The sequence below is a fragment of the Mandrillus leucophaeus genome, unplaced genomic scaffold (genome assembly GCF_000951045.1).
Source record: "Mandrillus leucophaeus isolate KB7577 unplaced genomic scaffold, Mleu.le_1.0 Scaffold145, whole genome shotgun sequence".
NCBI lineage: Eukaryota > Metazoa > Chordata > Mammalia > Primates > Cercopithecidae > Mandrillus > Mandrillus leucophaeus.
In genome coordinates, this window is record NW_012101421.1 from 1100575 (window position 1) to 1114140 (window position 13566).

General features: G+C 44.4%; 1 pseudogene; it reads left to right on the forward strand.

The window, feature by feature from the left end:
* Window positions 1-425: 425 nt before the first annotated feature.
* Window positions 426-1299, forward strand: LOC105535369 (annotated as a pseudogene).
* The last annotated feature ends 12267 nt before the right edge of the window (window positions 1300-13566 follow it).

Genomic DNA, 13566 nt, shown 5'->3' on the forward strand with positions numbered 1-13566 from the left:
AGGAACCTTCATGTGTTCAGCCATCCAGAAGCTTCCTGAACCTGTCCTTTTGTGTTTTTATGGAGGTTTCGTTATGGAGACACGATCGACTAAATGATTGGCCATTGGTGATCAACTTAACCTTCAGTCCCCTCCCGGGACTGATCCCTGCCTTGGTCTTTCTGGTGACCAGCCTCATCCTGAAGCTGCCTAGGGGCTGCCAGCCCTCCGTCAATCATTCACAGGCAAAAAGACATCACTGTGGAGATTCCAAGGATTTTAGTGTTCATTTCTGTGTCGGGCACAGTGCTAGTACTAGGTATTCACTGGTGATGAGGCAGATGGAGGTTACCAAACTTGGCCGGAGCCTCATGTAACAGACATGGACTTCACTGTAGCCTGGTCATGGCTTCCAGCTTTTTGGATCTGAGGCTCCAAAGGAGGAAATGACCATTCAGGGATCTTGCTCCAGCTCAATTATGGAAAGTGAACCTTCACAGGGTGCGCGCTTACCAAGGACAGGAAAGTTTCTCTCTTTGAAGGGCTTTAAATGTGTAACGAAGAAAAATGATGACTTTATCAGATAGCAGATGAAAAACGTTGTGAACAATTACTCAGAGGCAGAAACCAAAGTTTGGGAAGCCACCTCCAATGACCCATGGGGCCCGTCCAGCTCTCTGATGACCAAGATTGCGAACCTGACCTACAACATGGTGGCCTTCTCGGAGATCATGAGCATGGTGTGGAAGCGGCTCAATGACCATAGCAAGAACTGGCAGCATGTGTACAAGGAGCTGCTGCTGCTGGACTACCTCATCAAGACAGCTCCGAGTGCGTGGCCCAGGAGTACCGTGAGAACATCTTTACCATCCAGACCCTGAAGGACTTCCAGTACATTGACCGAGATGGCAAGGAACCGGGCATCAACGTGCATGAGAAGTCAAAGCAACTGGTGACCCTCCTCAAAGATGAGGAATGGCTGAAGGCTGAGAGGGCCAGGCTCTCAAAACCAAAGAGCACATGGCCCAGGTTGCCACTGGCATGGGCAGCAACCAGATCACCTTTGGGCGAGGCTCCAGCCAGCCCATACTCTCCACCAGCCACTTGGAGCAGGAGTATGGCAAGGCCGGGGGTCCCCAGGTGCCTACCATGGCTGTGAGTAATGGAAGTGCTTCTCCCCCTTTGCTAGAGCAGCAGCAATGGGTGACAGGTGGGATGGGTGTCCCTGGGCTTAGGGAGCGGTGGCCCCCACAGAGCTTGAATCTGTCCTCAGTACTGAGCCTTTGGCAGCCCAGGCAAATTGTCCTTGGTCTGGGTTGAGTTTTGGTTATGAAGGGACTTTTAGCCCCTTGGCTGCTCTGGTTCAGGGGTCTGTAAGGCCCTTTGCTGCTCTGTGGGTCTCATTCTGTACATCTGGGCAGAAGGTGGGCAGAGGCAGGTCTTGTCTGCTTCCTCCTCAGAGTCGGTCTGGCAGCAAAGGGTTGTCCTGCTACACATCCGATGGGAAGTTGACTCTGGTAGACAGGAGGAAACAAATGCTCTTTCTTGGTTATCTTGTTCTTTTTTTGTTTGTTTGGTTTTTGTTTTGAGACAGAGTCTCGCCCTTTTGCCTAAGCTGGAGTGCAGTGGCACAGTCTCGGCTCACTGCAAACTCCGCCTCACGGGTTCAAATGATTCTCCTGCCTCAGCCTCCTGAGTAGCTGGGATTACGGGCGCCTGACGCCACGCCCAGCTATTCTTCATATTTTTAGTAGAGATGGAGTTTCACCATGTTGGCTAGGCTGGTCTCGAACTCCTGACCTCATGATCCGCCTGCCTCAGCCTCCCAAAGTGCTGGGATTACAGATGTGAGCCACCGCATCTGGCTGATAATCTTGTTTCTTTAATTTCAAATTAAATGTCTTTCCACTGACTGAAAAAAATAATAAATAAATAAAATAAAATTTTGAAAACAGTAAGAAGCATACTTTCTAAAAAGGTCTAAGGTTCTAATATTCTTCTCCTGTTCTTCAAACTCTGTGGTAAGTTAAGAAAACTTGGTGGGGCATGGTGGCTCACACCTGTAATCCTAGCACCTTGGGAGGCCAAGGCAGGTGGATCACCTGAGGTCTGCAGTTCGAGACCAGCCAGGCCAACGTGGTGAAACTTCATTTCTACTAAAAATACAAACATTGGCTGGGTGTGGTGGCATGCACCTATAATCCCAGCCACTTGGGAGGCTGAGGCAGGAGAATTGCTTAACCCAGGAAGCAGAGGTTGCAGTGAATGGAGATTGCACCATTGTACTCCAGCCTGGGCAACAAGGCAAAAACTCTGTCTCAAAAAAAAAAGAAGACTTTTGCTTAATTCTTAGAACTCCAAGTAGACATCCTTGAATAATGATAGCTACCATTTACAGAGTGTTTACCTAAAGCCACGCAACATCAAAGTGTTCTACATGTATTGATTCATTGAAACTTCACAACAGTTCTCAGAGGTAGATCTTATTATTCACAACTGAGGAAACAAAGGCACAAAATTAATTGACTTCCCTCGGAAATCCCATGTAGTAAGGGGCAGACATAGAATTTAAACAGTATGGCTTGACTCCCTACTGTTACTTTTTTTTTTTTTTTTTTTTGAGATAGAGTCTCACTCTGTCTTTCAGGCTGGAGTGCAGTGGCACAGTCTCAGCTCACTGCAGCCTCGACATTCTGAGCTCACACGATCCTCCCACCTCAGCCTTCCAAGTAGCTGGGAATACAGGCACACACCACCACCGCAGCTATTGTATTTTTCAGTAGAGACGGGGTTTCACCATGTTGCCCAGGCTGGTCTCAAACTCAGGGGCTCAAGCAACCCACCCACCTCAGCCTTGCAGAGTATTGGGATTGCAAGTGTGAGCCATGGCACCAGGCCAACTCCATACTCTTATCCGTTATATACTATATCCCTTCTGTTGCCACAATGCTTCATAATGTCATAACTAGTATTTTGGCTGTATCCTCAATTAACACTTGTTAAGTGGGTCTGAATATAATTCTTAATATGTATTTGAGAAATAATAGAGTTGGCATTTTCAGAGAAAGACCTTACGTTACAAGGCTTAATTTGTGGCCATCAATATATATCCATAGTGATATATAATGAGAATGCTATCTCTTTGGACATAGTTGAAAAGAGCTAGCCAGCTTTTGTGTGCCCTGATCATCTGCCCTTCTCTTGTCCAAAAATACACACCTTCTTTAGCACATTCCTTTATGTATGATTTTAAACTCCCTTTCCGTTTTCCCCCTCTTCTATAAGAATATTTTGGGGCTGGGTGCAGAGGCTCACGCCTATAATCCCAGGACTTTGGGAGACCGAGGTGGGCGGATCACGAGGTCAGGAGTTCAAGACAAACCTGACCAACATGGTGAAACCCTGTCTCTACTAAAGATAGAAAAATTAGCCAGTCATGGTGGCGGGCGCCTGTAATCCCAGCTACTTAGGAGGCTGAGGCAGGAGAATCGCTTGAACCCGGGAGGTGGAGGTTGCAGTGAGCCGAGATTGTGCCATTGCACTCCAGCTAGGGTGACAAGAGTGAAACTCTGTCTTGAAAAAAAAAAAAAGGCTATTAATTATTAATTTGAAAAATAATACTCAACATTTCTGCTTTAGTTTGAGGAATCACTGGCACAAGACCTAAAACTACATTAACATAAAGTTTACTAGAATAAACCAGAATAAATATATAAAATGCATCCTAGACCCTTCATGCTTTTAAGCATTTGAGTGAGTGTCCTGACCAAACTCTCTTTGGACAATATCCTGCACCACAGAACTACTAAGTCTAGCCTTCCAAACTACACAGTAGGCTAGAATGTGAGGTTGGGAACATGATCTTTGTATTAGTTATTGCAGGAGTAAAATGCAGACAGCATCACAGACACTCACTAAATTCACTGACCTTTAATGAAATTTGATACTCTGAATTTGGCAGTCAGCAAGCAAGTTTGGGGCTTCAAAAAATTCAAGAAAATATTAACATTTCTACAATGCTCTGTTTGGTCCCATAAAATGTGAAAGAATTTTGAAAAATATAAGACAGCATTGAGACATAAAGAAGTGTTATTACCATCATCAGAATCTGTGTCTCCATTTTCAACATCAATGGATTGAAATCTGATTATACAATTCTCCTTTCAGCCATCTAAAAAGGGAAAGAGACTTGCTTTTTCCACAGTTTCCTTGCATGCATGCATCTTTGCACAATCTCAGCTGCTCTGCTGAAGGTTCTAACCACCACTTTCTGTGACACCTGCCAGTCCTCCCCCTCTCCTGCTGATCTGCATCCTCCTACTTCTCTCCTCCCTGCCTGCCCCGCCCCCCAACGTATGCATTGCCTGGATCCTGTGACCCTCACACTCACCCCTCAGAGCAGTGCACCCATGAGTAATACCTTCTAGAGGCACTCTGCCCATCCACTGGATGCGATATACATAGGATATGATTTCCACCCTACTTCTGAATGTCAGAGAGCACTTCCCAGAATGATTCTCCGAAAACTGATAGCAGGTTTTCTTCCAGAAAATTGCAGGACAGGTTGAACTCAATGTATTTTTTTTTAAAAAATACTCTTGAAGTTTCAATTTTTAAAAAGCTGAAAAGCTATATTTCTGGCTCTGTAAGTAATCCATATTTCCAAACTCTGTCCTTGAGTTCATGAGATATTTTACACTATTTATCCTTGGAAATATACATTAGAAATAGGAATGAAATCAGGCACAACTTTGCAATTAGTTAAGAGCAGTGAGTAACAGGGTTTCAAAAAAATACCTAGGTTTATGTCAAGTTATATAAGCTAAAGTTTTTCAAATGTATTATAGAATTACAATTTGTGGCCTAAGTTTTCATCAGATTCTGAGTTCCACATTGACTAAAGATCAAGAAGGAACATAAAATCTAATATTCAAAATAGAATTAAAAGTTACATGCCAGGCGCGGTGGCTCACCCCTGTAATCCCAGCACTTTGGGAGGCTGAGGTGGGTGGATCACTTGAGGTCAGGAGTTCGAGACCAGCCTGGCCAATATGGTGAAACCCTGTCTCTATTAAAAATACAAAAATTAGCCAGGTGTGGTGGTGGGCACCTGTAGTCCCACCTACTTGGAAGGCTGAGGTGGGAGAATCGCTTGAACCCAGGAGGCAAAGGTTGCAGTGAGCCGAGATTGTGCCACTGCACTCCAGTCTGGGTGACAGAGTGAGACTCTGTCTCAAAAAAAAGTTACAATATTCCAGCAATGTGGTAGTCTAGTCTAAGCCTGTTTACTGGTGATAATCCAGAAGTCATTGAATACCAAAGCAAAGACCTAACCTAGATCTTAGATTGAGTTGAAACATGACTTCTCATGACTTCTAGCCTTTTTCTGGGTTTTACTTTCCATTGCGATATATAAGGAGAATGCTATCTCTTTGGACATAGTTGAAGAGAGCTAGTTAGCTTTTGTGTGCCCTGATCATCTGCCTTTCTCTTACACACCTTTTTTGGGGGGGGATGGGGGTGACAGAGTCTCGTTCTGTTGCCCAGGCTGGAATGCAGTGGTGTGATCTCGGCTCTCTGAAACCTCCGCCTCCTGGGTTCAAGCAATTCTCTGCCTCAGCCTCCCGCATAGCTGGGATTACAGGCACCTGCCACTAGGCCCGGCTAATTTTTTATTTCTAGTACAGATGAGGTTTTACTATCTTGGCCAGGCTGGTCTTGAACTCCTGACCTCGTGATCCACCCGCCTTGGCCTCTCAAGGTGCTGGAATTACAGGGATAAGCCACCATGCCCCGCCCAAAAGGAACACCTTCTTTAGCACATGCCTTTATGTATGATTTTAAACTCCCTCTCCATTTTCCTCTCTTCTATAAGAATATTTATATTTGCCTGTGTTGCCCTAAAAATGCAATGCTTAGAATTGAACATGCAGTTCCAGATGAGATCTGACCAGTATGAAGTACAATGCAACTGTTCTCTACCATCTTGACAGTGTACTTCTTATATGTCATTTAACAAACAGGAAGTTAAAGAAAAAAAGTTTTACAGCTATTGGAATGTATGTAGCTGGCAATCCAAAAGTATTTCTGAATGTTAAATGAGAAGCCAGGCTGGGAATGGTGGCTCATGCCTGTAATCCCAGCACTTTAGGAGGCCAATGTGGGAGAATCACATGAGCCCAGGAATCAAGACCAGCCTGAGCAACATAGTAAGACCCCCTTCTCTACAAAAAAATTAAAAATTAGCCAGGCATGGCGGCATGCACCTGTGGTTCCAGCTACTCAGGAGGCTGAAGTGGGAGGAGTGCTTGAGCCCAGGAAGTCAAGGCTGCAGTGAGGTATAATCATGCTACTGCACTCTAGCCTGGCCAACAGAATGAGACCAAAAGAAAGAATAAAGAAAAGACACCGGGTGCAGTGGCTCATGCGTGTAATACCAGCACTTTGGGAGGCGGAGGCCAATCACGAAGTCAAGAGATCTAGACCATGCTGGCCAACATGGTGAAACCCCATCTCTACTGAAAATACAAAAATATCAGCTGGGTGAGGTGGCGGGTGCCTGCAGTACTACCTACTCGGGAGGCTGAGGCAGGAGAATTGCTTCACCCAGGAAGTGGAGGTTGCAGTGAGCCGAGATCATGCCACTACACTCCAGTCTGGCAACAGAGTGAGACTCTGTCTCAAAAAAAATAAATAAATAAAGTAAAAAAATAAAAACAAAAATCTAACCAAGCAAAACATGCTGGCTTTTCTATTTTATTTATTTATTTATTTATTTATTTATTGAGATAGAGTCTCATTCTGTCACCCAGGTTAGAGTGCAGTGGCTCAATCTCGGCTCACTGCAACCTCTACCTCCCAGGTTCAAGCGATTCTCCTGCCTCAGCCTCCCAAGTAGTTGGGACTACAGGCACTTGCTGCCACACGCGGTTAATGTTTGTATTTTTAGTAGAGACGGGGTTTCACCATATTGGCCAGGATGGTCTCAAACTCCTAACCTTGTGATGCGCCCGCCTCAGCCTCCCAAAGTGCTGGGATTACAGGTGTGAGCTACCATGCCTGGCCTGTTTTTGTTTTTAAGAAAACTTGCAGAACAAGGCCAGGCACTGTGGCTCGCACCTGGAATCCCAGTGCTTTGGAAAGCTGAGACAAGAGGATCACTTGAGGCCAGGAGTCCACCACCACGATGGGCAACATAGTGAGACCCTGTCTCTGAAAAAAAAAAAAAAAAAAATTTAAATTAACCAGTTGTGATGGCTTGCACCTATAGTCCTAGCTACTCAGGAGACTGAGATGGGAGGTTTCTTGGGCCCAGGAGTTCGAGGCTGCAATGAGCTATAATGTGCCATGATACCACAGCCTGGGTGATAGAATAAGACATTGTCTCTTAAACAAACAGGCTGGGCTTAGTGGCTTACACCTGTAATCCCAGCACTTTGGGAGGCCGAGGTGGGGAGATCACTTGAGGTCAGGAGTTCAAGACCAGCCTTGCCATCATTGTGAAACTGCTTCTCTACTAAAAATACAAAAATTTGCTGGACACGGTGGCACATGCCTGTAATCCCAGCTACTCGGTGTTGGAAATAAGAGCTCGGAGTCACAAAGAAAATGAACATTCAAATAAAGAATTTCTCAGGAAGGCAAATTTGCTTCTGCGGAAGGGTGTTGCTTATTCTTTTGGTCACTGCAAGAGCACACAAAACAAAGGAGGGAATAGGTTTTTATCCTAATACAGTCAGGCCCTACTACTGTGTACAGTCCCCATTGGCTGGGGTCGGACTGCACAACCTGAGCTGATCCTGATTGGCTACTTCAAAATGGAGCAAGGGTGGGAGCTACAGCAGTGAGAAGAGCAGTTTCAGAACTAAGGATGCCAAATAAGGAATAGATGTGGGTTACAGATTGGGAATGACTGGAAATTGTTTACCATAAATAGGGGCAAGGGGGCAAGGAAGTTAGGCTTTGAAAATAGAGGACGACGGATCTTTGAAGAGGAACTCACTGTTTCTAACAACTTCCCCCTTTTGATTTTCATAATTCTTCCTCTTCAAACATTTTAGCATGTCTTGACTCTGCTGTTCTACTTGGTTTTCTGAAAGCAGAAGTTTATCTGAGTAAGGCGGGGGAGAATTAAAGGTTTTGGTGAGAGCTGTTTCTATAAGTCTCTGCACTAATCCATGAATACAGGGCATGATGCAGCATCCAAGAATAAGTACACCTATAACAACTGCAAGAGGTAAGGCCTTATAATGCCTTTGTAATTGTTCCATTGGGGGCTGTGTTATTAGGGATGGAATAAGGACAGGACAGACTGGTTGGTAAGCTCTTGGAAGGGCTTAAGATCACTGCATCCCATTAGGTCTCCAAGGAATGCTAAGTTTTCTTCCTGTCGTGAGGGACACGAGGTAAAACTGGCATCAGGAAACAGAGGTTGGATGACCCTTGGGGGCTGACCCACAGGGTGTCAGACTTCATGGAAGGGCAGAGAAAGAGAGATCAGCAGAATTCATTACTCCAGGCTGTGGGGTCTTGGAAGAGAGCTACCATACAGCTCATGCCCTGTCGGGTGGAAGACCATCCAAGTGGTCATTGGGTATGGAAGGGATAAAGGAGGTATAGGAAGGTTAAATTTTTATTAGCTTTAGTTTGGTAGGACTCTTCTCCAGAACAATGGCCCATGACTCTGGAGGTGGCAATGCTTTCTTGACTCGGGTATCATGAGTCCATCCTCTTTCTGCTATTTGGACTGTAGTCTCGGTGGTTAGAAGCACTAGGTAGGGTCCCAAGCTGGTTCGAGTTTTCCTTCTTTCCAACTTTTGATGAGGACGTAAGCCCTAGGCTGATGCTGGTGTGCTGGGAACTCTAGGTATGGCACCTGTGCTAAAAGACCTTTAGTTTTGAGAGAAGAGAAAGTGGAAGATAGACCAAGTATATAATTTCTGAGAACCCAATCTTTTGTTTCAAACGTAGGAATGTCAGCAGTGGAGTATAAATAGGGCAACCCACATAGCATCTCATAAGGAGATAAACCAACATCTTTCTGAGGGGCAGTTCAGATTCTTAACAAGGCAATGGGAAGGCATCTAGTTCATGGCAACCGAGTCTCTAAGACTAATTTGGTTAAGTGACTCTTCATTTTCTCCACTTTTCCCAATGAAGGTGGGTGCCAGGGAGTATGGTATTCCCATGTTATGTCTAGTGCTTGGGTTAATTTCTTAATGACATGCACAGTGAAATAAGTCCCATTATCTGAATCAATATTTTCTATTAGTCCATACCTGTGTATAATATTTTCAATCAATGTTTTGACTACATTATTAAGTTGCACTTGAAAAGGGAATAGCTTCCACCCAGTGAGTAAGGTGATCTATTATCACTAATAAGTACTGTAGGCGACCAATTGTGGGCATTTCCGTGTAATCAACTTGGACACTTTGGAATGGTCTTAATCCTGGACTTCTTCCCCCAAGGGGTGGTTTTCTCAGGGTCTGCCTATTAGTCTTTTTGCATATTAGGCAACTATCTGTAACTTGTCTTGCCAGAGTATAAATTCCTATACATCCATAAACCCTGAGAACTGCATCACACATAGCTTGAGGTCCCATTTTGATGCAGGTAAGACAAGACTTCTCTCATGAAGGGTTTGGATAACATTTCTTTGGTCTGGTAGCACCCAATTCCCTTCTGAATTTTCTTTGGCCCCTATTTTCATTAATTTCTCCCTTTCAGTGGAAGAGAAGATGGGGACTGGTCAGGGGAGGAAGACAAGGGATTAGGTGAAAAATGGATGTTTCAGAGGAAATGGCAGCTTGTTTGGCTATTTGATCTGCAAGGTTATTCCCTCGACTTTCAAAAGAAAGACCTTTTTGGTGTCCTGGGATATGAACAACAGCTGTCTCTTCTGGCAGCTGGAGGTTATCTAATACTTGAGTGATTAATTCCTCGTGGACAAGGTCTTGGCCTTTGCTATTAGTGAGACCTCGTTCAGTCCAAATTTTCCACCGGTGTGAGCTACCCGCCTCCAAGGTGTACTTGGAATCAGTATAAATAGTCCCTTCCTGGTTTTGTAAGTGTTTCAAACCCCAATTTAATGCAAACAATTCACAAGTTTGGGTGGACCAATTATTAGCCGATCTTCCTGACTATATTTCTGCGAGAGCTTCCCCATCAACTACTGAATACCCATAATGTCTTTTTCCTTCAATTACCCAGGAAGAGCCATCTATAAATAAATGCTGTCCTGTTTTGAAAGGGGTCTCTCTTAAATTGGACCTGACTTTTGTGTGATAATCAATTAAATGTAAACACTGACGCTCAGGTCCTTTTAGATTTGGATTCCCTGTTAGAAAACCTGCTGGGTTAAGTGAATTATCAGTGGTTAGTGTTAAATCATCTTTTTCTAATAGGATAGCTTCATACTCTAAAATCCTTGAGTCATTGAGCCACCTTCCCGCTTTCTGGTTTAAAATAGCTCTAACTTGATGGGGTGTGCTTACAACCAAAATTCCCCCAAAAATTAGCTTTCTGTTTCCTTCAGTTAACAAAGCAGTGGCTGCAATAGATTGAACACATTCAGGCCATCCACAAGTTACGAGGTCTAAAACCTTTGATAGAAAAGCTACAGGTTGCCGGTGGCCCCCATGTTCTCGGGTAAGTACCCCTAAAGCTACCCCCTTGTTTACATTAACGAAGAGGTGAAATGGCTTTTCTAGGAGTTCCTGCTTAGTTTTAGGCAAAGGTAAGGATACAATCCTTCGTTTGCCCTTACTTATTAAATGCCCTAAGTATTTAACTTCAGGCTCTACAAATTGGAGCTTTCCCTTTGAAACCTGTAAGCCTTTTTCTCTGAAATGGTTAAGGAGGCCAATGGAGAGTAATTTTGGTGGGACTTATCCTTTGGAGCCCCCTGCTGGAAGGTGGATAATATAATACTTGCTTTTTGTTTTTGCTTACGTATGCTTCGTGAGCTTCTCTAAGGAGTTCATTGATAGGACTGTCTTTTCAATTCTCTTTTGTCTTTAGCATTCCCTGCCTGAGGGGAATCTTCATATTTTCCCAGTGAGCTGCATTGTTATTGTCCCTTGAGTGGTCTTAGGTGGGGAATTTTTGGTCCGCGGTGGGAACGTTTTGACCAGGAGGGTGTTCATGTTCCCAAATTACCACAGCAGCTCTATGGACTATGCTCCTTTCTTCCCCTGAAAAGAGGATGCCCATGATGGACATTAATTCAGCCCAAGTATATAATTGGGGTGCTAAAAATTGGTCAATTTTATCTGCCACTCCATAAGGGTCATCTAACAGTAGGTTGACTTTTTTTTTCTTTTTTTTGCAAATTTTGAACTTCTGAGCTGGTTAAGGGGACATTCACAAAGTCAATGGCTCTCCCTCTTACGGGCACCTCTCTTAAGGGGAAGAGGAACTGATTCCCTAGAGGTAGAGGGGAAAGAGAAGTTCTGAATATCCTTTTTACATTGCTCTACCTCATGTTGAAGTCCTTTTAGGGAAGGGTACTTAGGAGCAGGATCATGGAGCAATAATTTCCAAGAGTCAGGGTTGTAAGAAGGAGGAACAACGTCAGGAAGGGAAGGATCTGGGGCAGCAGTGGCTGTCTGAAGGGGAAGGAGGTTAGGATCGGGGTATTAAGCAGGGGGAGGTGGTCTAGGGGATCCCATACTCTGGTGGACTGTTTGGGGGTAGGGACCCTGTTCTTTTCCAAGGAGTTGGTTTCTGACTTACGTCCTATAGCTTTTAGGGGATAAAGGAGACTTGGGGTATTTCCCATCCTAGAGATTTGACCTAAGGCCCAATCCCTTGTCCTAGAGATTTCTTACCTTTCCTTTCTCTAAAGGCTCAACCCCCCCTTACTGGAGATTTCTTGCCTTTCCTTTCTCTAAAGACTCAACCCCCCACTTACTGGAGATTTGTTGCCTTTATCCCGACCACCAAGGATATACTTTGTCACCCCCATGACATTTCTTACCTTGGTCTGTGCAGAGTTACCTGGTTTCTGCAGTATGTGAGGATCCTTTCCGCCCACGTTGCTGAGTGTCCAGGTTTATTCATCACACCTGGTAGGGCCCGATTCCTTACTCTGAGGCCACTACAACAAGGCAGTGGGGTGCTTCTCCTCATGAGAGGGGACTGAAGACCCTTTCCTGGAGGAGAATGGGAATCCCAGATGAGCCCGGGAAATAAAAGCTCGGAGTTACAAAGAAAACAAGCACTCAAATAAAGGATTTCTCAGCAAGGCAAATTTACCTCTGCAGAAGCATGTTGCTCGTTCTTCTGGTCACTGCAAGAGCACACCAAACAAAGAAGGAAATGGGTTTTTATCCCTAACACAGTCAGTCCCTACTACTGTGTCCAGTCCCCGTTGGCTGGGGTCAGACCACACAACCTAAGCTGATCCCAACTGGCTACTTCAAAATGGAGCAGGGGTGGGAGCTACAGCAGAGGGAAGAGCAGTTTCGGAACTAAGGGCATCAAATAAGGAACAGATGTGGGTTGTTACGGATTGGGAACGGATGTGGGTTACAGATTGGGAACAGATGTGGATTACAGATTGTGAATGGATGGGGGTTACAGATTGGGAAGAGCTGGAAATTGTTTACCATAACTAGCAGCAAGGAGGCAAGGAAATTAGGCTCTGAAAATAGAGGATAAGCAGAACCTTTGAAGAGGAACTCACTGTTTCCATCATCGGGAGGCTGAGGAAGGAGAATTGCTTGAACTCAGGAGGTGGAGGCTGCAGTGAGCTGAGATCCTGAGATCATGCCACTGCACTCTAGCCTGGGTGACAGAGTGAGACTCTGTCTCAAAAAAAAAAAAAAAAGCAAACTTGCAGAATATGAGGCTAAAGTTTTATGGGACCTTTAATTTTGTAGCCACCTTCTCAATATATTTGATACGCTGGCTTCACATGAATGCTTCACCTTTTTCAAGGATCAGTTTCATTAGCATCAGTAGCCACTTTCTTTTTTATTTATTTTAACTTTCATTTTAGTGTCAAGGGTACATATGCAGGTTAGTTATATGGGTACATTGCATGTCTCAGGGGTTTGGAGTACAGATTATTTCATCACTCAGGTAATAAGCATGGTATCTGATAGGCACTTTTTCAATCCTCATCCTCCTCCCACTCTCTGCCCTAAAGCAGGCTCCGGTGTCTATAGTTCCATTTTTTGTGTCCATATGTATTCTGTGTTTAGCTCCCACTTACTACTTTCATTTAACTCAACTTTAAAGCAATCTGTCAGCTCAGAAGTGATTCTTGCCTGAATAGAATTCCACTGGATAAGACCTACTCCAAGCATGAATACATAGTGAATGTTGACCAGCTATTGTTGGATATTGGTAGCAATAAATGATATCATGCTTTTTCTCCAAGAGTGAAAGGGGAATGTTATCTGGGGAAGCATCCCCAACAGGAAACTGGCATGATCTGTTTTCTAATGTCAATATGAGTCATATATTTATTTATTTATTTATTCATTTATTTATTTTGGGATGGATCTTGCTCTGTTGCCCAGGCTAGAGTGCAGTGGTATGATCGTGGCTCACTGCAACCTCCACCTCCTGGGTTCAAGC